Source organism: Microcebus murinus, chromosome 7, assembly GCF_040939455.1.
Source record: "Microcebus murinus isolate Inina chromosome 7, M.murinus_Inina_mat1.0, whole genome shotgun sequence".
Lineage (NCBI taxonomy): Eukaryota > Metazoa > Chordata > Mammalia > Primates > Cheirogaleidae > Microcebus > Microcebus murinus.
Genome location: NC_134110.1, coordinates 40,274,206 through 40,299,190, shown reverse-complemented (window position 1 = coordinate 40,299,190; position 24,985 = coordinate 40,274,206). Strand labels below are relative to the sequence as shown.

The 24,985-nt window shown below is 38.5% G+C and overlaps 1 non-coding gene across 1 annotated transcript in view; it reads right to left on the bottom strand.

The window, feature by feature from the left end:
• The window catches only part of LOC105882744 (LRAT domain containing 2), a 76,816-nt gene extending 56,395 nt beyond the window's left edge, over positions 1–20,421 (bottom strand). The window contains exons 1-5 of the transcript XR_012920153.1: positions 19,688–20,421; positions 11,259–11,390; positions 10,697–10,821; positions 10,159–10,285; positions 5,314–5,399 (exon numbers count right to left, since the gene is read on the bottom strand). This is a non-coding gene — a transcript (LRAT domain containing 2). The remainder of the gene's footprint in view (positions 1–5,313; positions 5,400–10,158; positions 10,286–10,696; positions 10,822–11,258; positions 11,391–19,687) is intronic.
• Between the last annotated feature and the right edge of the window lie 4,564 nt (positions 20,422–24,985).

Sequence of the window (24,985 nt, the reverse complement as noted above, 5' to 3'; positions counted from 1 at the left end):
AAGGACTCATGACTCCTAAGGCAGGAATCTTAGAAATAATCTAACTGCTTTTACCTTGTAGATATGGAAACCGATTCCCAAATAATATCTGTAGGCTTATCCAGGGCACCAGGATTTGTTAATGGTAAATATGATGCCTTCATTTCATGTGTTCTGACTCCTAGTCTATGCTTTTGTGTGGTTTTTCTGGGTTCTCAATAGCACCTGATAAAATCTGTGCATAGAACATCCAGTCTGCAAATAAAGAGCTGACTATTCACGTCTTGCTTCTCAAAAACCAGGGCAGCTCTGAGAGTTGTCAGACATTTGGATAAGGGGGGCAAGGCTAAGGACAGTAAAACCAGGGCAGCTTCAATGAAAACAGTGCTTTGCTGAAGGACCCGTGGCTATACCTTAGTGTAAATACTGAAAAAAGCACCGTAATCCCAGAGGCCCTTAGCATTTACATCACAGCTAAGCAGTACTTTGGGCACTCAGAGAAGAACCAAGAATATTCCAGCCCAGCCCTGCCTCATTCATACTGTGGAAATATACAAAAATCACTTCTTTCCATGCTATAGTTCATATTAGAAATAATGGTACCAGAGAGTCGTAATCTCCTTGAAGGTGTTCAAAAAGACATTTTGATTCTTTTTGTTTCATTTTGACTCATTTGATCCTCATAACAGCCCTCCAGAGTATTATTGTTATTACATTATAGCCCTATATTATAGACAAGAAAACAGGTTCAATGAGATAAAGCATTTGTGTTTATTTGACAAATGTATATTATCAACAATGATAATAAGGAAAATAGTCATTGTTAATATTTGCTGAGCATATATCACTGTCTCAAGCATTTTAAATGTATTTGTCATTTAATTCCCAATCAACTCTATGTTGTTTGATAACATTATCTAATTTTATTCTGAGACACAGACAGTTTGCCTGAGATCACACAGCTAGGAAATCAAGGAATCAAGATGCAGTCCCGGGCAATCTAGCTCCAGAGTCCATGTTCTTACCGTGAACTGTAGCAAACGTGGCCAGTTGCTGAACATTAAGCTATTGAGCCGAACAAGACATGGCTATAACTCTTCTCCTTAAGAAGGCTAGTCTGGAAAAACTGATATGTAAAATAGATCATCACAAGTGAGGAAGATAAAAAAAAAGTTAAGACTCACTATCAGAGTAATGACATCGGAATAACTAAAGTCAATATGATGTAGCATGGACTGAAACCCTGACTGAATAATCAATATTCATTCATTCTTTCTTTCATTTGATAAACACTTAATACTAAGCACTAGGGATTGAAAATTATAATTAAAAAGGGCATTGTTCTCCTGAAGAATCGATAATTATAGCCCACAGAAAACATTTACCAAACCACATCAAGCCCACTACAGCCTTGGTTCCAACATGAACACACCAAGAGTTCACTGACCATACAATGAAATGAGGACTATTCAGCACTGCACTGCCCTACCCATCCCCCACCCCACCAATGCCATAAAGTGGCACCAAGGAACATTCCATTGCACCCATTTAGCAGTGGTGGTCTGATTCAATATAACTTCAAGTTAAATCACTTTCAGTAATGCAAACTTAATGAGGGTCCCTTTAATCCCCACAGCCACGATTTTCCTCCCAGAAGCCTGGGTCTTAGCTCTGCCCTGAGAACTGTGATCTCTAGTGGAGGGTCTCCAGCTTAAGTCTCTTGAGGAATTCCAGGAATGTAGCAACAGTCAGTACATTCTTTAGATGACAACTAGGCTTTGGAACCAATCCCCACAAAAATGTCCTTTGAAAGACGTGGCTCACTCCGATTTTCATACCTATTCTCTTTGGGGTCAGAAATATCTCAGAATACACTTTCCCCAGTACAAAATATTTTGGGGATAGAGAAGATGAGATTTCAATTAGAAAAGGCAAAAGACGGCGTTTTCATTCCTAAAATAACTCTTAAAATGCAGCTATAAATTTCACTTTCAAGCTCAGAGTATGTGAGGTGAAACTATAAAATATGCCTACTTCAATGTGACTTCCAAATATGGTTACAGCTCTTTCATTTTTCCAAATAATCAAAAGAATATTCACCTAGCCTATTAGCAAACAGACAAAGACTTGAGGTCTCCCCAACAATTATTGTAGAAGTGTATCAGCATGTCCATTGTATCTAAAGGGGACAGGAGGGGAGTGAGGTAGTTTTGCTTCTGCTTCTAAATAGCAAGGAAAGAAAAAAATTGCGGTTTCATCTGTCAACTGTCATTTCTTCTTGCTGCCATGTTGTGCTCTGCATAACTTGATGGTTGATGCATGTCCACTGCTACTGAGATGACCTTTTTGATCTAGGTCACTGGCCAGAGCACAGAGAAGCTCCATGTTGAGCTACAAGCTCAGCCACTTAGCTCCAAAGGTTACCCAGTGTGCCCTGGTGCCGCTTCAGCTACTACTTTGCCAAAACCCACTCTTCCCATCTCCCTGTACTTAAGAGTGCTTCTGTGAGCCCGGGCCACCTACCTAAGCAACTATGTGGGGGGTCTTTTTTATTTCTTTTATCACTAGGCTTTGGCTAGACCACCCTGGTCTCTATCCTGGCCCATCTTCCTAGCTTCCTTTTATCCTTGGACTCTAATTGCAGACTGGCCCTCCCATGAGTTTTGCATGGCAGTCATCCGAGTGATTAACACCTTGACCAAGATCGTACCCTTCTCAATCACTGCTACTCCTCATGGATACCTGTTCATTCTAAATGTATGCAACTGAAGGAGTCATTCGATGACTCTCCCCCGAACAGAGATCTCCTTCAGGACTATTTTCACTACCTCTAGTTAAAGAAGAGGCCAGCATTGTTTTTCAGGAGCAGCAATATGATCCCACTAGCAGCAATATGCATTCAGAAAGCAACAACTATTGAAGGCTGTGAATGGGACAGGAGCCTTTTTCTTTTCATCATCACATAGCACCATATTTTATCCTCAGAGTAACTAGAGCAGCGTGGGAGGGACATTGGAAATAGTGGTCATGGCAGGGAGGGAGAGCAGCCAGAGTGCAGTGGTAGGTGGCTTTGTCTGCTTTTTTCCCTTCTGGCCTGGAAGCCAAGCAATTAGGAGCAAGCCTGCCTGCGCTTACCAGCTGTCCAGTCGATACCGAGGGTGGCCCTGCAGAGCAAATGAAGGAGAACAGAAAGGAGGCTCCAGGACTGGATCTCTACCCTGGCATAGCTCATGAACAGATTTAGCCAACGGCCCTCAATGTGAATGCCTGGGATTGCAGGGCGAGTGGCCATTGCTGTGTGCTCAGAGGACAGATTCTTTCAAGAAAACTGCCCTGTTGTGCTGAAAGCCTTGAGCCCTTCCCTGTGTTTGTCCCAGAGGCTCCGGCTGCCCTTACCTGCTTGTCTTTTTCCAGGGACGTCTGGTCAAACAAATCAATTAAAAACATCAAGCGCTGGAGGAACACAAACAGGGGCAGCGGGAAAAGGCCTAGAGGTGCCAAGCTCTGTTTTCAGCTGCTCTGGGTTTCCAAGCACGTTTCAAAAATACAACCCCCGCCGCCATGGCAAACCTGCCTTTGATAAAACACAATGTACGATCTCTAATGTTGACACAGAGCAGATGGGACTTTGATTTTTTTTTAATCTGTTTTTGATAGAAAAGAAATAGGCATAATGGATTTTTTTTTTTTTTAAATTTGGGCTTTTTTTCCCCTCATCACATGTATACCAAACACGGAGAACTCGTCAGTACTCTCTCTGTTTCCATCATCGATTCCATCTGTAACTAGGAGTCTCTGGTTGACTGGCCTTGCTTTTCGTATCAACCAAATAGGGCAAAAGCTACTGGCTCCAGGTTCCTTCCAACTGGCTCAAAAAAGTAGCTGTGGGGACCGCACACCAAGAGTGTCCTCAGATACACAGGCAAGGAGACAGTGGCTTATCAACAATGATGCACAGAGTGATGGCTGAGCTGGGGGTACGAAGGGGCAGTTGTCCCTCACCCACCCCACGTATTGCTGTAATCTAAATGCAAACAGCAGGCCTTCCATAAAAATGTGGCTTCAAGACAAGCTCCAACAGTTAGCAGCCTCTAAACCCTCCAGAAGCAGGCTTTCCAGAAATGACCCAGGTCAGAAAATATCCTTTCTCAGGCCCTCCCATAACTCCTTAGAGCCTCATCTGTGCATAGGATGCTCTGGATGGGAGGGGATGTCACGCCCACGTGATTCTATTCCCATGATAACAGTTTGTGTAGGGGCAGATTGCAACAGAAACCAAAAGATGGGTTAGGCCCTCCCACATTAACCCTAAATTTTCTGATTAAATGATGATGGCAGAATTGCTGCTCAAATTTCAAATTTAATTCACTCTTGCACTTTTTTACTTCTACTCTTCAAGACTCCTAGAGAAAAATAAATTAAAAAAAAGAGAGAGAGAGAAACAGAGATTGAGGACAAAAGGTAAACCAAACAAGGAAGCATGACTCAGGGAAGTGGGTGCTCTGCTCTATGTCGGGAATGGCTTGGCCTTTGCTTTCAATCTGACAGGCTCCTTGGGAAATTAGATTGATTCAAAGGGACACAGGGCAGGTTTGTGTAGGAGAGGGAATGCAGGTTTTGTTGGCCATCCCAAGTCCTGCTCACCATCCCACCATGCTTAAGGGGTGGGGGTGGGGGAGGGGGTGGGAGGAACCTGGTAGGATTACACACTGGAAAATTTATCTTATGATCTGCCAGATTCTAATCTCTCCAACACAAGTTAAATTGCCCTAACCAATTTCTAGAATAATCTGGAAATATAAATAATTCCCCAAACAACTTTTTCACGGAGAAAGACAAACCATGTTATACATAAATTTGAAAATATATAGAGAGAGGGACATAAAAGATTGCCGGATTATCTCATTGTGTAAGCTAGCCACAGGAAAATAGTCTATTTCTAATTTTTATATATTTTACATGCATTGGAAGAACACACTCTTGGTGGATTTCTAAGATCCAGTGCCATAGTACATAACCAAGAGGACACTTGTCATTTTATTTGCCCGGTTGAATGGCAAGTTTCATGATGCGTAATAGGTGTTCAATAAATGTTTTGACTTAAAAAAAAACTTGTTTAACTACCATTATTCAGTTTATGAGCATTTAATAAACAAGCAGGTGAAAAAGAATGTCCTCAACACTGGTGACAATGATGATGATGATGTTAGGAATCACAAAGAGAAACCAAGATAGAAAGATAGCCTGTATGTGGGGTAACCTGTCAGTTTCCTGATGAGCCCAAGTCAAGTGGGAGTGCTGGGCCTGAATTCAACTCCCACTCCTACCACGTACCCGGATGGTTAGTCAGCACATCATAGCGCATCTATCCTCAGTTTTCAGTTTCTTCATCTTTAACTGGTATACAGATTCCCCAAAAGCTGTGAAAATCAAATAAGAAAATTGTATGCAAAAGCACTTGTAAATGGGGTTGTACAAATATAAGCAGGTCATTTTGTTATCAATTTAAAGAACCACATAGGTCTCTTAGCATCCATTCAAGTTTTAAGACAACTTAACTACAAACTATCTACAAAAATGCAGAATAACCAAAGATGACATATTCATTTTTTTTATTGCTGCACAATCAATAACAAGAAACTTAGCAGCTTAAAAGAATTCCTATTTGTAGTCTCATAGTCTGAAGGTCCCAAGTCCAGGCAGGTTCAACCAGGTTCTTTGTTTAGAGAATCACAAGTCTGATGTCTAAGCATCAAGGCGGGTGGATTCTTCTCTGGTGACTCTGGGAAAGGAGCTGCTTCAAAGCTCCATGTAGGCTGTTGGAAGACTTTAATTCCTTGGGTTGCAGGATTGAGGTCCCTGTTTTCTTGCTGGCTGTGGTGCTATGCACCACACTCAACATCTAGAGACTGCTCTCAGGTCCTTGCTCTGTGATTCTCTCCATCTCAGCAACAGAAAACCTCGCTTAAATCAAAGCCTTCCCCTATGAACTCCTCTTCTACTCCCAGATAGAGGAATTCTCCTTTTAAAGTGGTAAGCTTGGTGTCCAACAGGATAATTGCTCTTTAGACTAACTCAAAGTCAACTGTTTAGTATCCTTAACTACACATGCAACATCCCTTTTGCCATGAAATGTGCATAACCACAAGTGTGATACCACATTTTATTCACAGTCCTGGGGATGAGGGCTGGACAACTGAGGGAGGGAGCACCTTAAAATTACAATGGACTCATTAGAAGATAGCTTTAAATATGTACATTATGCCTATTTTGGTATAACTCTCTCTCCTCTCATTAAGATTTGGGGAACACATCCATATACTCCTAATGTTTGGTGCAACTTCCAGCAAAATGTGGGTTAATGTGGGTGTGTTGAATATATACTTAACGTGGATTTGTGGAATAGAGATGTGAGGATTCTTTTGGGAGACTGCTTTTAAATCTCAGCTTTCATAACGAAAATAATGATGAAAGTACTTTTGTCATAGTTAATAGCTGTATACTTACCTTGCCCCTCTGCTGCCTAGCAAAATACCTAGCAGTGGGCCCACGATAAATAATGTAGAGTGCATAAGTAAATAAATGAATGAATGAACGAATGGGTGGAAGATTTTTCCATTTAGGCTTAACTAAGAATATCTTCTGACATCTGTATACCAAGCAAGTTTAGTTTTTTGGAAAATGAAGATTCTGGGGAAAAGCTTTGGTTTTGATATTGCCTTGCAGGCATTTTTTAAAAAGTTTCCTCAGGGATTTGTTCCACTAGATCTACTTACACTGGATAATGCTGTCTGTTCTCAGCCAGCATGGAGGGGCCAGTATGTCCAGACTGGAGGGAGATTTGCAGAGATCAAAGACACGTCTCCCTGAGGCACCAGAGGGCACCCGAGGAAGGACCAACTCCAAGAGCCTTCTCTCTAAAAGAGTTTCAGAGCCTCACCAGTCTGCCAAGCATTTGACTGCACAATGTATAACAGGCAAGATTCTAGCTCAGCAAAATGTAAAGGGTGCCTACCAAACAAAGCACAAAAAAATCTTCCAGATCCCATCCATGCAAATGACAAAGCCTCCTCACTATTTCAAAGCTTCCTCCTTGAAAGCTGGATTGACAGATCTTGGGTTTTAAAAAGGCAGCTTAATACCCAGGACCACAGCCAGCGACGTGGCAGAGAAACACAGCCCACCTTGTTGCACATAAATCAATGTTCTGCTCTGGGCCATTAGTGGCTGGTTATTATTTAAAAACAAAAATCTGCAAATGTATTGGTTACACCTTCATCAGATTGTCTCTCCAGAGGATTCTTTTATGATTCTTCTGTTTTCCAAGTTACACAAAACAATTTTCCATTAACCGTATCCAGGCATATTCTGCTTACTAAACCAAAGCCATTTGCATAATGGGTAATTTCATACACACCCACACACATTAGCTAAATATATGTGTAAACAAATACATTGTCAAGGTTTGGACACATTTGGAAAATGCAAAACACCACTGTGTAGAAGCAGAGGATGACAGCCAGGTGTATATGAGTTCCAAGTTAAAGAAAAAATAAAATATAATAATCTGTAATATTTATAATAGCACTCGCTACACTGTTCTAAGTATTGTCCCTGTATTAATTCATTTAATCCTCATAGACACCTTATGGTGTAATTGCAGTGTTATTATCATCTCCCACTGTCAGATGGGGAATGCTGATGCCGAGAGAGGTGAAATACTTTGCCCAAGGTCAAACAGCAGAGCTGGGCACTGAACTGAAGAAGACTGGCTCCTGAGTCCATGTGAGTAATTATCAGCCTCTACTGCTGCTAACATACTCAGTGGTGGGCTTTCCAAACTCCATAACCATTTCACTATCATGCGACTAGGCTCTGCCTCCTGCTAGTGGAAGGCTCCAGGTACCTTGCTCCATTTTGCTCAGCCTCAGTTTTCACATTCTTAAAATAGGTATAAAAATAGAGCCAAGCCCCTAGGGATGATTGCGGTGAGGATTATTCATTTCTTCATTCAAAAGCTATTCATTAAGCACCTATATTTGCCAGGCACTGTCCTGAACAGCAAACAGAACAGACAAAACCTCTTCCTTCGCAAAGCATGTATTCTAGAGTAAGAAAAGACAATAAACAAAATTGTAACAAAACTATTATAGTCAATTCAAAGCTAATATAAACTATTTAAAGAAATACAAAGTACAGACAAGGATGGGCGCTAGGGCTGCTGGAATTTCAAATGGGAGAGGGGATCACGAAACTCCTCCGTGAGAACATAACATTTGGGTAATGCTTAAAGTTTCAGGGGGTCTCATATATTTCATTTGCAAACTAGCTGAAGTAACACATAAAAATCACTTAGCATAGTGCCTGGTACATTGCAGGTACTCAACAAATGTGTGGTTACCTTCCCAGTGAGGCAAAATAATTATTCTCTAAATTTTATTTTAAAAAATTAGTAGTTACTTTTCTTTCTAGTAGTAGAGCTATGAAATCTTACTGGAAGAGACTTTCTTTCTGAGGAAAAGGACCACTGAAAAGACCTTTTTTAGTTATGTACATGATAAAAGTAATAGGCACTCCCCTCCCCCCCCCACACACACATACTCTTTTTGGGGAGAAAATAGTAAATAGGATTAATTTTTCATGCAGCTGGTTTGGAGATTTTTTTGTTTTTGAGCTTTGTGTGTCTATTTATGTAGTGTTGTGTGTAGGTATGTTTGTTATTTCCTTAGTATATCAAAACCCTAGTGTTCCCATTAGTGGGAAGGAAGAGTGATGCAAATCCTCCCCTATCCCCCGTAGACCTAGAGAGCAGTGTTGCTGGGCAGGAACGACCAAATGCACAGAGCGCACAAAGGACCTTCTAGTTCAGCAACAATTCAGCCCTCCAGCCCTACCCCTTTGAGTTGCAAGATTGTTTCATGGATGCCCCATGTATCAGAGTGGCCCTAATAGAAAACAGCCAGCAACAAAGCAAACAGATATATCTCTGCTGGAAAAAAGAATAAAAAAAAACGTGGAATAAAGAAAGGGGAAGCTGGTGTCCTGAGCTCATCACCAAAGCCCGGGTGTTCTCTCCAGGAGCAGGGGGCTCAGGAGGCCCTGCCCACCACAGTAAAGACTTGCTAATGCTGCGGTGCTTCCTAGCAGCCAGCCTGACTGTGGGAAGCAAAACTATTCTAAAGAGGGCCCCATAAACTTCCAGTCCCTTGGTTATTCCATCTAACGCTAATCTACATGCCGCTAATCTACATGCCGCTATAAAGGGTCTCTGCAGATGTAATGAAGATTACTAATCCTCAAAATAGAGAGATCATCCTGGATTATCTGAATGGGCCCAATCTAATTAAATGAGCACTTAAAAGGGGAAGAAGAAGGAAAAGCCAATCAGAGAGATTCAATACATAAGGGGAACTCCATCCACTGTTGGTGGAGAAAGTTCACCAGGAAGTATGAGAAAGAATTTAATCTGGCTCTAGAAGCAAAAGACCAGCCTGGCTGGCAGCCAGCAAGGGAAAACAGTACTCTCAGTCCTGACATGAACTTGGCCAACAACCCAAATGAGCTTAGAGATGTATTCATCTGCAGAGCCTTTAGGAAGGAACACGGTCTTGCTGAGACCTTGATTTTGGCCTTGGGAAACTTGAATCAGAGAAACCAGCTGAGGCAACCCAGATCTCTGACACATAGAACAGTGTGATGAAGAATTTGTGTTATTTTAAATCACTAAGTTATGACAGTAACACATTAAAGTAACACACTGACCTTATTTTAAAGAAAGTGGCTGTGTGTGTGTGTGTGTGTGTGTGTGTGTGTATAAATACAAAGATTCTGGCAAAAAATCCTGTAACCAGTGTTCTGGGGCAGAGGGTGCCTGTGTGAGATGGACTGGGAGTTTTTCTCTTCTTCCTCCTCAACCTGCTTTTGCAGAAGCACTACAGGGCAGGAAGCTATAGGGCGGCTGAAGCAGTGGAGAATGGACCTCTTCACTGGGCTGATCAGGTATAAGATCAACCCTATACTCTCATTCGTGACTGTGGACCTCTCTTCCCCTCCGTACCCACAATTCTGACTCTCACCTCAGAAAGTGACATGGAGTCTCCTTTTCCTGTTGTTTGTTTATTGCTCTGTCTTTGGTTTATTTTTTAAATTGTGGTAAACTATATATAACATAAAATTTACCATTTTATCCAACTTTCTGTATATAGTTTAGTGTCATTAAATTAGGTACATTCACATTGTTGTGCAACCATCACTATGCTCCATCATCCCCAGCTGGAACTCTGAATCCATTAATTAATAATTCCTCCTGCCAAAAAAAAAATAATAATAATAATCCTCAGGGTGAAAAAGCCATTGATATGCTTGCACATATCACAGAGATAATGTTCTCCCATACGGCATCCTATCTCATTTGCTCAACACAAACTTAGAAAAGTTAAGTTTTGTCTCCATGATACCGTGTCTAGTGGGTGATGTAGGCTGTGTTTTAATGCAGGTCTGACTGTGGGACCCCAAAGCCAGTGATCTTTCTAATATGAATGTTCAATAAGTCAAAATAACATTTGTGTCTTATGTACATGCCCAATAAGTGATTATTTTTCAAGCTTCCTGCAACTGAGAAATTCTTATCCTTTCCTTAGGTTTTCCACTGTGGTTGGCTTTACAATGACCAGTCAAAGAAAAAGGTGACATAGATAGCAGTTTAAATTTCACTTACCAACTGCATAAGAAAAGCTCTGTCTCAAGACCTCACATCAATGCAGAAAATTTCTTTATCCGAGAGCCGGGTCAAGGCAATCATTAGAGAAGGAGACCAAGAGATGCCATCCCAGGAGACAGGATCTGATGAGACATTTTAGAAAGACATCCACGTGTATTATTGGAATCCAAGCTACACCACTTTAACAGCTGGATGATCAAGGACAAGTTACTTAACCTCTCGTTTACTGGTTCCTTCTCTGCAAAATGGGGATCATAGTAGTACCTACTTCATAGGGTGGTTTACATGTTTGGACATCTCCCTTGAATGTTCAAATAAATGCCTAAAATTAAACACATCCAAATTAAATGTGACAATTCTGATTTCCATCCTCAAACTACTCCTATCCTAGCCTTCCCCATTTCAATAAATGACAATTCTATTCTTTAAGTGGCTCCATCCCCAAACAAGCAAACAAAAAAGTAAAATTTCTGGCTCCTTTCCCCATACTCCATATGCATTCACAAAATTATATCACCTCAATCCTGAAAAATGCACCCAGAATCCAATCACTTCTCACCTTTAATGGTTGGAAACCTTGTTTGAGTCACCACAATCTCTTGCTAGATGATTGCAGTCACTTCCTAATGGTCTGCTCGCTTCTACCTTCAGTTCTCTGTGGTCAATTCTCAATGCAGTGGCTGGCAGGATGCTTTGAAAACACAAATTAGTTCATGACACTCCTTTGCTCGGAACCTTGCAATGGTTTCCCACTTACTCAGGATAAACTCAAAGCTTTACATTGGACTGCAAACGCTAACAATTCCCCTCCCCCACAATTCTTCTAATCTTGTGTCACCTCCTAGACTCTCCTCAGATAACAATGGTCTCCTTGCTGCCCCTTGAAAAAATCATGCATGTTCCTGACTGGGGCCTGTCCTTGTGCTGTTCCCCCTGCACATGATCTTCCCCTAGGTGTCCATGTACCTGCCCCCCTCACCTCCTTCAAAGCTTTCCTCCAAAGTCACCTCTTAGCCACAGCCTCCCCCAAACACTCTATTTAAATTTCTAATCCCAACCCTCCACCAACCACACACACATCCTTCCTATCCTTCCTCCCCAGTTGTTTTTTTCTTTGTCATATAAAACCTTCATCACTTTGTAATATAATCAATAAATATTTTCTTTTTAATTGATTTCTTTCTCCCCACTAAAATATAAGTCCCAGGAAGGCATACATTTTATTTATTTTGTACACTGCTGTATCTCTGTCTACCAGACAGGGTTTCTCAACGTTGGTGCCATTGACATTGTGGGCAGGATAATTCTCTGTTGTAAGAGACTATCCTGTGTGTTACAGGATGTTTAGCAGCAACCCTGGCTTCTACCCACCAAATGCCAAAAGTACCTTCTCAGTTATAACATGCAAAATGTCTCCAAAGATTGCCAAATGTCCACTGGGAAGTAAAATCTCTCCCCATTATGTCTAAAACAATGCCTAATACAGAGCAAATGCTTGGTATTTATTAAATTAATAAATAAATTAATATTTCTAAAGCACATAGAACAGTGCTAGGCACATAGTAAGTACTCAAGAAATGTTACTTGCATTAATTATGATGAATATGTTATTTTTGATGTTGATGCTGTGTTGTTGTCTACATCTAGAATAAACCATAAAAACATTAGAATAAACTATGGAGATAACCACGCTGTTTTGTGCAGCCTTAAGATTTGATACAAATTTCATTTTCTAAAAAATATATTTGAATTACTTTTAAAAAGGCAGTACAAAAACTCCTAAGTGTTAACACATTGGATACCACTGATTCATTAACTTGTGTTGCCACATTAACTTATTTTTGTGCAGACCTCAGAATACATCATCTTCTGCCATCTCTGTGCATACATTTTAACTTTTTATAAATATGTCACTGATTAGGAAGGCTATAGTTTGGCTCTGGTGTTTATTTTTATTCTTGTCTATTCCTGTTGGCTCATGTAAAACTGTTCAAGCAAGTATTCTATGGTTGAGTTGTATCAAACATACATTGATTTAATCTGCCCAAATTCAACTACACAAGCTTGGCCAAAAAAATAAAAAGAGAAAAGCATAATTTTCATTCAAACATAAGCCCTAAATGAAAGCCAATTATTTCATCTGGTGCTCAACTAAAGCAACAGCAATCTGTTCTACCCAGGAGGAACAATTAGCTATATTAGAGTTAGTGGAAAAATGGAATACTGTACACAAAACCAATATACCATATTTTATGGCAGATTTAGAATATTATTCATGGCCAATTTTGACATATATATTTACAGTCCTTTCTTATTTACAATCTTGAAATCCAAAAGATCTTTGAAGAATAGGATTTTGAAGAACTCATTTGGCAGCAAATACTACAAGATTATTTATGGTCATCATTTTCCGCACAAAAAAATAAGATGCAATGAAATATTGTCATAGATCCTGCCAAAGGTGTTAACTAGAAGAGAACACACGCATCTTATCACCATTATAAAATATGAAAATTCTGAGTTTCAAAACATATCTGACCACACAGTTTAAGAAGGGAGATTACAGACCAGTAACTGGATTTTAAATCCCTTGCTGGTTTTTGACCCTGACACCTGAGTAAGATGTTACCGAATAGTAAAGTAATACCATTCTTCAGCAACCTCACTCAGAAAATATTCCCTGCCTGTATCTCCCATGTCAAACGAGTAGCAGTGAATGGAAAACAGACATAGAATGTGATAAGTATGCAGATCCTTTTTTTGCTTACTGTAGGTTTGGGGTATTTATTATCTCATTTTTATATTTATAATATCACATGAAAGTACTTGTGCTATAATCCATATAAACCATTAACCACAAGGACTGAATGTACTAAATACTAAGTCTTATTATTATTACCATTATAATTATCATCATTGTCATGGCTGGTGGTTAATCTTTGAAACCAAATTTCTTACCAGTCTTGTTTCACACTTTGGCAATAGATTGTTTAAAGTTCATACTGGGATAACAAGGCAAACTGTTAAAAACTGTCACATGTGCTCTCACATGTATTATATCTCATTTGCTTATGACAGACTTTGTCAATAAAGTAGATAAAGCTCTAACTAGACTGATCAAGCAAAAAAAAAAGAGAGAGAGAGAGAGAGAATACACAAATGGCCAACATCAGGAATGAAAGAGCAAACATCATTACAGCTCCAATAGATGCAAAATGGACAATAAGGGAATATTTTAAACAACTTTTTGCCAGTTAATCTGATGATAGATAAATGAAAAAATTCCTTGATAGATATAAACTATCCAAGTTTACTAAAGAAGAAATAGATAACTTTAATAGTCTAGTCTCTATTAAAGACTTTGAAGTCTAACTTACATTTTTACCAATGGCCCAAATAGCTTCACTTGTGAACTCTGCTAAATGTTTTAGAAGGAATAATATCAATTCAACACCAAGTTTTTTTAAAAAGAAAGAGGAGGAAGCATTTTCCAACTCACTTTTTGAGGGCAGCACTAGCATGATACCAAAACCAAATAAAGACAAAATAAAAAAAGAACATTATCGATCAGTATCCCTCAGGAACATGCACATAAAAAAAATAATACATTCTCAGGATATAAATTCAGTCATAGATTAAAATGGTAATAGCATTATGGACAAGTAAAGTTGATACCTAAAATGCAAGATTGGTTTAAAACATAGAAAAATCAATTAGTAGCAAACCAAATCTAGCAAGGTACAAAAAGATTTATATACTATGTCCAAATGAGGTTTATTTCAGGAATTCAAGGTGTTTTAACATTAAAAAATTCATTAATTTAAGACATTATGTCAATAAAATTTGTAAAAGCCACATCAGTATCTCAATAGACAGAAAGAACATTTGACAAAGTCCAACATTCTTTCATGATAAAATTACTCAACTAACTAGGAATATAATGAAACTTCTTTAATTCAATAAAGGGTATTTATGAAAAATTTATAGCTAACATCATATTAATAATAAAAAACTGGATATTTTCCCCCTAAAATCAGAAAAATTAGGAGATTGTATACTCTTACAACTTCTGTTCAACTTTGTATTAGAAGTTCCAGCCAGGGCCGAGCGTGGTGGCTCACGCCTGTAATCCTAATACTCTGGGAGGCCAAGGCGGGTGGATAGGTCAAGGTCCGGAGTTTGAAACCAGCCAGAGCAAGAGCAAGACCCCGTCTCTACTGAAAACACAAAGAAATTAATTGGCCAACTAAAAATCTATAGAAAAAAAATTAGCTGGGCATGGTGGTGCATGCCTGTAGTCCCAGCTACTCAGGAGGCTAGGGCAGAAGAATTGCTTGAGCCCAGGAGTTTGAGGTTGCCGTGAGCTAGGGCACTCTAGCCCGGGCAACAGAGTGAGACTCAGTCTCAAAAAAAAAAAAAAGAAGTTCTAGCCAGGACATTGTCCAGAAAAGGAAAAAAAAACAAAAAGGCATCCAGATGGGAAAGACAGAAGTAAAACTATCTTATTTATTGACATGATCTTATGTACAGAAAATCATAAGAAATTCACTAAAACTATTAGAACTAATAAATGACTTTAGCAAGATTGCAGCACACAAGATCAATATATGAAAACTCATTTATATTCCTATATACTTGCAATGAATAGCCAAAAATGAACTTAAGAAAACAACTCCATTTACAATAACATCAAAAAGAATAAAATATTTGGGAATGCATTTAAAAGAAGCACAAAACATAAACTCTAAAACCTAGAAAGCATTATTGAAAGAAAGATCCAAATCAACAGAAAAAAGTATCCCCATGCTTATGGATCAGAAAACTTAATATCATTAAGATTACAATACTACCAAAATTAATCTACAGATTCAGCACAATTCCTATCAGAATCCTAGCCAACTTTTTTTATAGAAGACAAGCTAATTATAAAGTTAATATGGTATTGTGAAGGACCAAGAATAGTTCAAATAATCTTCAAGAAGAAGAAAAATGTAGGAGGGCACACACTTCCCAATTTCAAAACTTACTACAAGGAAATAGAAATCAAGATGATGTGGCATTGTATTAAGATAACATGTAGATTAATAGAGTAGAATTAAGAGTTCAGAAATAAAATCATGTGTCTATGATCAACTAATTTTTGACAAGAATTTGAAGACCATTTAATGGGTAATGGTCTTCAACAACTGGTGCTGAGACAGTGGATAGCCATATGCAAAAGAGTGAAATTGGACCCTTACCTCACACCATACACAAAAATTAATTTGAAATGGAGCAAAGACCTAAGATATAAGAGCTAGAACTATAAAACTCTTAGAAGAAAGCATAGAGATAAATCTGCATGGCCTCCAATTTGGCAAAGGATTTTTAGATATGAAACTGAAGTCATAAGCAACAAAACAAAAATAAATTAATTGAACTTCATGAAAATTAAAAACTTTTGTGTTTCAAAGGACACCATCAAGAAAGCAAAAAGACAGCCCCATCTAATGGAAGAAAATATTTGCAAATCATATTTCTAATCGGGGACTTGTATCTAGAATATATAAATAAAACTCATAACAACTCAATAATAAAAAGACAAATAACCCAATTTAAAAAATGGGCAATAGATCTAAATAGATATTTTTTGATGAAGGTACACAAATGGCCAATAAGTACATTAAAAGATACTAAAGTTATTAGTAATCAGGGAAATGCAAACCCAAACCACAATAAGATAGCACTTCATACCTGCTTAGGATGGCTAGAACCAGAAAGTCAAATAATAAGTGTTGGCAAAGATGTGGAGAAATCAGATCCATAATATACTAGTGATGGGAATGTCAAATGGTACTGCTTTGTACAACTGTCTGACAGTTTCTCAAATGGTTAGACATAGAGTTACCATAGGATCCAGCAATTCTACTTCTAGGTATGTATCCAAAAGAAATTCCACTTCTAGGTATGTACCCAAGAGAAAATGAATATATATTAATATAGTCCACACAAAAATATATACACAGATATTTCTAGCCACATTATTCATAAAAGCCAAGAGATAAAAGGAAAAGTTAATCAACTGATGAATAAATAAACTGAAGAATAAATTAAAATCATGGCATATTAATCTAATGAAATATTATTTGGCCATAAAAAGAAATAGAGTACTGGCACACGCTACAACATGGATAAACCTTTCCCAGCCCATGCTAAGTGAAGGATGCCAGTCACAAGAGGCCACATATTATATGATTTCACTTATATACATGTCCAGAATAGGCAAAACTATGGAGATAAAAACCAAATTTGTAGTTTCTCAGAACTAGGGGGAAATAGGTGAATGGGGGCATGGGCAAAAGCTAAAGAATATGAACTTTCTTTCTGAAGTGAGAAAAATACCCTAAAATTGACTGCGGTGACAAATACTTTACAAGTGAATATGCAAGTGAATTGGACACTCTAAATGGGAGACTCTAAATGTATGGTATGTTTTAAAAATAAATCAATGTAATTTACCATATTAACAGACAGAAAAAAGCAACCATATGATCATCTCAATAGATGGAGAAAAAATATTTCACAAAATACTTTTCATGGCTAAACAACAACAAAAAAAAGCTTTGAGGAAACTAGGAATAGGAAGCATATTCCTTGACCTGATAAAGGGCCATCTGAAAAGCTGATATCATATTAAGTGTTGAATAAATGAATGGTTTCCTCCTACGATTAAGAACAAGGTTAGGATATCTCCTCTTACCATTTCACTACATCATTATACTGGAACTCCTAGCCACTATTATAAGGTAAGAGAAAGAAATGAAAAGGACACATAGTATAAACAAAAAATTAAAATCTCTTTATTTGAAGACGGTCCTGCAATTGCCTATGTAAAAACTTCTAAACAAGCCTCAAAAAAGTTACTAGAACTAAAATAGTGAGTTTAGAAAGGTCATAGGATACAAAATCAATATACAAAAGCCAATGACTTTTGTATATACCAGCAATGAACAACTGGAAAATGAAATTGAATTTTTATTAAATTAAATTCAAGTTAAATCTTAAAAAACAAAATCAGAAGAAAATAATACCATTTACAATAGCATCAAAAACACGAATAAATCCAAATTTCATTCGGATAAATCTAACAGCACATTTACAAGATTTATGTGCTGAAAGCTATAAAACTTTGATGAGATAAATTAAAGAAGATCTATATAAATGGAACGATATGCTATGTTCATGTATCAAAAGTTTCAATACTGTTTACAGTGTCAGTAGTATCCAAATTGATTTATAGTTTCAATGCAATCTCAATCAAAATCCTAATAGATTTTTTTTGAAGAAATTTTCAGGCTGATTCTAAATGTGTAAAGAAAAACAAAGAACCTAGAATAACAAAACAATTTTGAAAAATAACAAATTTGAAAGAGAAACACAATCTGATTTCAAGATGTAATCAAAATTAAGTCTTCAATCAAATCACAGTAATCAAAACAATGTGGTATTGGCATAATGATAGAAATATAAATCAATGGAACGTAATAGAAAGTCCAGAAATATGCCCACAAATATAGGATCAGTTGATTTTTGACAAAAATACTCAGGCAATTATTGGAGAAAGGATATTTTTTTCAAAAAATGGTACTGGAACAATTGGACATCCATGTGCTAAAAACTGAACCTCCACTGATATCTCATACTGTATATAAATGTCAGGATAAATGGATCACAGAACAAATGTTAAACCTAAAACTATAAAACTTCTAGATAAAATCCTAGGAGAAAATCTTTATGGTCTGTCTGGTTAAGCAAAGACTTCTTAGATAAGGCCCATGAGCCACTAAAAAATAATTGATAGAACGTCATCAAAATTTTTAAATTTCTACTATCTGAAAGACACTATCAAAGGCATTTTTTAAAAGCCACAAATTAGGAGAAATATTTACGAAACACGTATCTACTAAATACCTTGTACCCAGAATACATTAAAAAAAACCCTCTTATGCTTAATTATAACTATCCTATTTTTTAAATGGGCAAAAGATTTGAATAGTCACATCACCAAAGAAGAAATGCAGATGGAGGCCAGGCACCGCCGTGGCTCATGCCTGTAATCCTAGCATTCTGGGAGGCTGAGGTTGGCAGATTGCTCAAGGTAAGATTTCAAAACCAGCCTGAGCAAGAGCGAGACCCATCTCTACTAAAACTAGAAAGAAATTGGCCAGGCGTGGTGGCTCACACCTGTAATCCTAGCACTCTGGGAGGCCGAGGTGGGCGGATTGCTTGAGGTCAGGAGTTCGAAATCAGCCTGAGCAAGAGCGAGATGCAGTCTCTGCTATAAATAGAAAGAAATTCATTGGCCAACTAATATAGAAAAAATCAGCTAGGCATGGTGTCGCATCCCTGTAGTCCCAGCTATTCAGGAGGCTGAGGCAGGAGGATTGCTTGAGCCCAGGAGTTTGAGGTTGTGAGCTAGGCTGACGCCATGGCACTCACTCTAGCCTGGGCAACAAAGCGAGACTCTGTCTCAAAAAAAAAAAAAACTAGAAAGAAATTAATGGGTCAACTAAAACTATATAGAAAAAATTAGCCGGGCATTGTGGTGCGTGCCTGTAGGGAGGCTGAGGCAGGAGAATTGCTTGAGCCCAGGACTTTGAGGTTGCTGTGAGCTAGGCTAATGCCACAGCACTCTAGCCCAGGCAACAGAGTAAGAAAAAGAAAAAAGAAAAGAAAGAAAGAAAGAAAAATGCAGATGAAAAATAAGCACATGAAAAGACTTTCAATACGTTTATTTATTAGGGAAATGCAAATTGAAAGTACCATGAGTAGTACACACTTAACAGAATGGCTCCAATTAAAGCAACAAACAAACAAAAAGCAGAAAATACACTGTGCTGGTGAAGAGACAGAGAAACTGGAATTTTCATATATTGCTAGTGGGAATGCAAAATGGTGCAGACATTCAGGATAAGTTAGGTGGTTTCTTGGACTTAAACATACACTTACCACAGGACCCAGGGATTGCACTAATAGGTTGCTGGAACACTCATGTCTCCACTGCAGGAGCATAACTGACTTATGGCCCAGTGGCTGCCTCTCTGGATCCATCAATGCAATCACACGAACAACACACTTCCTGTGGGCTGTTCTGCTCCTGCTCAGAGCCCAGTGAATGGGCCTAATCAAGACCATTCCTTGTGACAAATAACTTCTCCAAAGACAGTGTTAGAATACGCTAAAATAAAATAAAAACAAAGACAATGTTAGCTCAAAGACTCACCAAAGCCTTGGCAGAACCTGTCCTAGAAGTGTGCCAATCTGTGGTTTTCCCTGCTCAGTTCTCTTCTTTCTTCTTTTTCTTCTCAAGTCTTATATCTGCATCGTGGGTCTGAAGCCCCTCCCTGCCTTCTCCCTGTTGTCTCCACTTCTTATTTCATGAGCATTTCCTTGAATCCCTGGCATGTCTGATACAGTCTTTGAATCTACTCTCAGAGGATTCAATCTACAGTACTTACCCCCAAAATGTAGACTTGTCTACACAAAGACCTGTGTGGAAAAGTTTCTGGAAGCTTTAATACATAATACGAAAATGTTGGAAAAAACCTGAATGTCCATTAGCTGCTAACTGAAAAAACAAATGGGGAATCTGTATTATGGAAGACTTACTACTCAGCAATATAAAGGAACAAATTATCGATACCTACGATAACATCGAATGAACCTTAAAACCTTTAGGAGATTTATTTATATGATTCCTTATGTTATTCCATTTATACGACATCCTGGAAAAGGTAAAACTATAGGTACAGAAATAAGATCAGTGCTGACAGAGGCTGAGAATGGGGGGCATTATTGATTATAAGGGAGGTGGAAAGATTTTTGTGGGGTGGATGGAAATGATCTCTATCTTGATTGCAGTGTTAGCTACTTGACTGTATACGTTTTTCAAGTCTTCAAACTCTAGACCTAAAACAAGGGTAAATTTTACTATATACAAATTATACTTCAACAATCTGAATTTTTAAGAAGAAAGGAAAATAGGTAACTCTTTGAGAGCCAAAAATCCAGGCAGAGTCCATAATAGCAAAAATCAGTATAGAGGGCCAGGCGCAGTGGCTCACGCCTGTAATCCTAGCACTCTGGGAGGCCGAGGCGAGCGGATCACTCAAGGTCAGGAGTTTGAGACCAGCCTGAGCAAGAGCGAGACCTCATCTCTACTAAAAATAGAAAAAAATTAATTGGCCAACTAAAAATATATAGAAAAACTTAGCCGGGCATGGTGGTGCATGCCTATAGTCCCAGCTATTTGGGAGGCTGAGGCAAAAGGATTGCTTGAACCCAGGACTTTGAGGTTGGTGTGAGCTAGGCTGATGCCACAGCACTCTAGCCCAGGCAACAGAGTGAGACTCTGTCTCCATAAAAAGAAAAATCAGTATAGAAAGTTGTCTGATACCAAGTCCGAAGAGTATCTTCAGGCAATAAAGTCCAGACAGAGTGGCGAGCATCACATCAGTTTGGGTACAGGCCCTACCCAGAAGCCTAAGCCCTGTAAAAGGCCAGCACAAGGGCCTGTCTTCAATTCTACATTATTGGTTCTAGAAGAACAAATAAATGTGACCTGTAGTAGTTTTCCATTATGGAGAAATATCATCTCCCTCCTTTATGATGCTTGTGAGAAAATGCATGTGTATGTACAATGAGTGGTTCTCACAGAATAAATAGAGCACCTTCGTGTCATCACATAACCCCCTTTTTTGGAAATAATGTGGTATTTCCCAAATGTGTAAGAGACCTTTTAGTATAGCAACAGAAACATGAAAAGAAATTGAAATAAATTTCTTTTCTGAAAGTAAAATGTGCACAAAACTAAAGAATGTCGTTTCTGTCTCCCTTGCAATTCCAGGTCCCAAGATTTCATGAAAGCTGAAAGTGTCACTTATAGATCCCATTGTAATCATTTTAATGTCATCCCACTCTGTGACTGTTATAGATTGAATGATGTCCTCCTCCTTCAGATTCATATGTTGAAGTCTTAACCCCCAATACCTCAGAGTGTGACTCAATTTTGGAGAGAGGGTCTTTAAAGAGGTAATTAAGGTTAAATGAGGCTACTAGGGTAGCCCCTAATCCAATATAATCTAGGGCCCTTATAAGAAGAGACTAGGACATAGACACACACAGAGGGAAAACAAATAAAGAGAAGATAACCAAGAAGAGAAAAAACCAACCCTATAGACATCTTAATCCTGGTCCAGAATGAGGAGGAAATAAATTTCTACTGTTAATGCCACCCAGATGCTGGTGAGTACTTCATTCTGGCAGTACCTGGGTGACTAATATAATGAGTTTCTCTGGAGTGTGTGCATAATAAGTACAGGCAAAACTCTAGATTCTAAATCTATGATTTCTGCCTTGCTGGACCCAGGCCAAGGCAAGAAACTCCAAATGCACGTGTCCTAAATTGAGCCAGATGTGACTCAGCCAGGTAGGACACCAATCTCAGCCTTCAAACTTATTTAGCAGTGCTGGTACAATAGCACTGTGAGCCTTTCTGTGTGACTTCTTGATGGCATTTGTGCCTTGTAGGTGCCCATATTTAAAAATGAACAAAACAGGTGTTTTGATTTAGTTATACATTTTTGAGCTTGAACAATTTGTTTCCTGAATCCAGGGCAAATTTTACTTGTTTTTTCACTACTCCAAATACTACAGTGAGCTCACCTGCACGACAGAGTAATTTCAATTAAAAAAAAAAACCTACGATAATAATTTGAGTCCCAGAAAGAAAGAAGGATACGTGACAATATTTATGTGTAAGGGATACAAACTGAGCACGTTCTCTGAACCAGCCACTGTGAACACCAACAGACAGGCAAGAATGCTGCTCCATTAGGGAGCACCCAGCATGGGAGAGAACAGCTACCATACAGCATTGTGGGTCACAGCAAGAACTTTAAAACCAGAATGGCCTGGGTTTGAATTCTAGTTTCATCACTTTTTGCTCTGCTTTATTTGTCTGTTTTTAATGTTGCTGGGGTCTGTTTCCTTCTTGAAGGCATTCTATTAATTATCATCATTCATATTCAATACTACCTATTATCATTTGTGTAAGAGTTTGGGACACTGCAAAGCACTTTGACATACATTATTGTTTTTATCCCTAAAATGTCTCTGTGAAGTCAAAAGGAGGGTATTGTTATATCTATTCTATTTGTATGGAAACTAAGTATGAAGAGGTTAAATAACTGGATCATGGTCACACAAAGAGACAGTTTTAGACTCAATTCCGTGTCTTCTAAGGCACAATTCTGTGCTCTTTCTCATCTGCACACTGCCTTCTCCCTCACCATAGGTGATCTGGAGGGCTTCTGATTGCTTTGGGCAAAGATTTATTTCAAAAATCCATCTTCCCTCCTGCTTGTGAACATCAACAATCCATAAACCAGGCAGACTCCAACCACGCCAGACACATGCGAGTCTGCTAAATGCCTTTTACTGGGACAACTGGTATCAGCAATGACGATCTTCACAAGACATTCACGCACATCCCCTGAGGCTTCCTTCCTGGAATCCAGGTCATTTTAGGAACTCATTTAATACAACTATGCTTTGAAAGGTAACTGCTATTGGCATGCTCTGAAGCACGCTGTCAGGAGGCAGCCCACTCCTTAAGCACCAGCTGCTGAAGGCAGGGGCCATTAACTGGCCTCCCAGTTCTTCACCACGGAACTCTCCCAGCGTGGGGTCTGAGTGATCTTAGTGTCAAGGGCCATTTGCCTGGGGTGTGCTCTCTGATGCAGAAATGTCTGGGTCTGGGCCTTGGGCTGTAAACAAGTATTGCTCAGGTTTAAAATGTAAACCTCAGTTAAAATATATATATATAAAAAATATATATATGTATTTACATCATGACCTAGTTACAGGTATGCTTAAAAATCATGGGTAGAGAAATCAGTTTAGTGAGAACAACCAGCACTCATAAGAATTGATTGGACTGGAATGGAATAGGATGAAATGGTAAGGAATGGAATGGAATAGAATATAACCGAATAAAGAGTGCATTGCACATGGAAGGATTAAGTGTCTATCTCTATCTACTATATTTTTCTATTTGATTATAATCTATTGACATATCTGCAAACTGGACACCATATTTAATGTATTTCTTACAGTGAGTCCTAGTCAAAAAAAGTTTGAAATACCCTAGTCTAGAGGAAAGCCAACAGAAGGAGGTTAGAGTTGTTGAGAATTTAAAGAAAAAGCCAGAATAAGGTTTGGGAAGATGAAGGAATTCTCACAGTCCCTCAACCGCTCACTAGGTTCTTACTAGCACCTTCTATACACTTTTGTTATACTGAATCATACTTTTCTTTGTTTTTTTATACTTACATATGAACTTCTTGATAGCAACTAATAACTAGCCTAATGTAGTTCTCTCTACATATTTGAATATTTAAAGAAAGAAATCAATCAATGACTAAGGAAGTGATTATCAAGATGAATACATGAGTGAAGCTCTTTCCCTCCTTTTTGGGGAGAGAGAGGCAGGGAAGGCCTGTCTGTGGACATTTTTCAGGCAGCAAGGAAGAATTTAAGCAAGGTACACTTTGGAGGGAAACTCTGCAAATGAAAAACAAAACAAAAAAAAAAAAAACACACTTTCCCTGGAACTAACTCAGCTCATATAAGTAAAACTAAAAGGAGAGATGAGTAGATTGGTTAATTCTATGAAAAACATATGCCACTGTAGGCTGATCCATCCAAACTTATTAGTTTGAAAAGCAAATTGCCTTTTAAAACATAGTTGTGTTAAATCAGTGTTTAGAAATTCCCCTTGGCTCTGCAAATATTCAGTCTTATGAGGAGATGCCATGCCCCTGAACACATTTGCAACTGTCGAGAAAGTGAATCCTGGCATATTAGAGCTAGAAGGAGAAAATAAACTACTCCGAAGTCTTCATTTCATGATACAGATGAGGAGGCAGAGCAATTGTTCACCTGAGCTGTGCCTAGAACCCAGGTCTGGTCTCTTTTGGGTCAGGGTCCTCGCATCCCATAATACTGCCTTCAGTGTGCCTGTTGAAGGGAATTTCTCTTCTCCAATTTTGTGAGAGAACGTGTCTCCCTATTATGAGATTAGGACTTATTAAAGGAATTGAAATGTTGAACTCTAATAGCCTTCTCCCAGATTCTGTGGTGTCAGAGGAAATATTCCAACATGCTCACATCAAATTAAGTGTCAGATGAAAAGAGCTTCCAGGAATCTTAACTCCAAGAACTCTTTCCTATCTTGCTCTGTTTCTT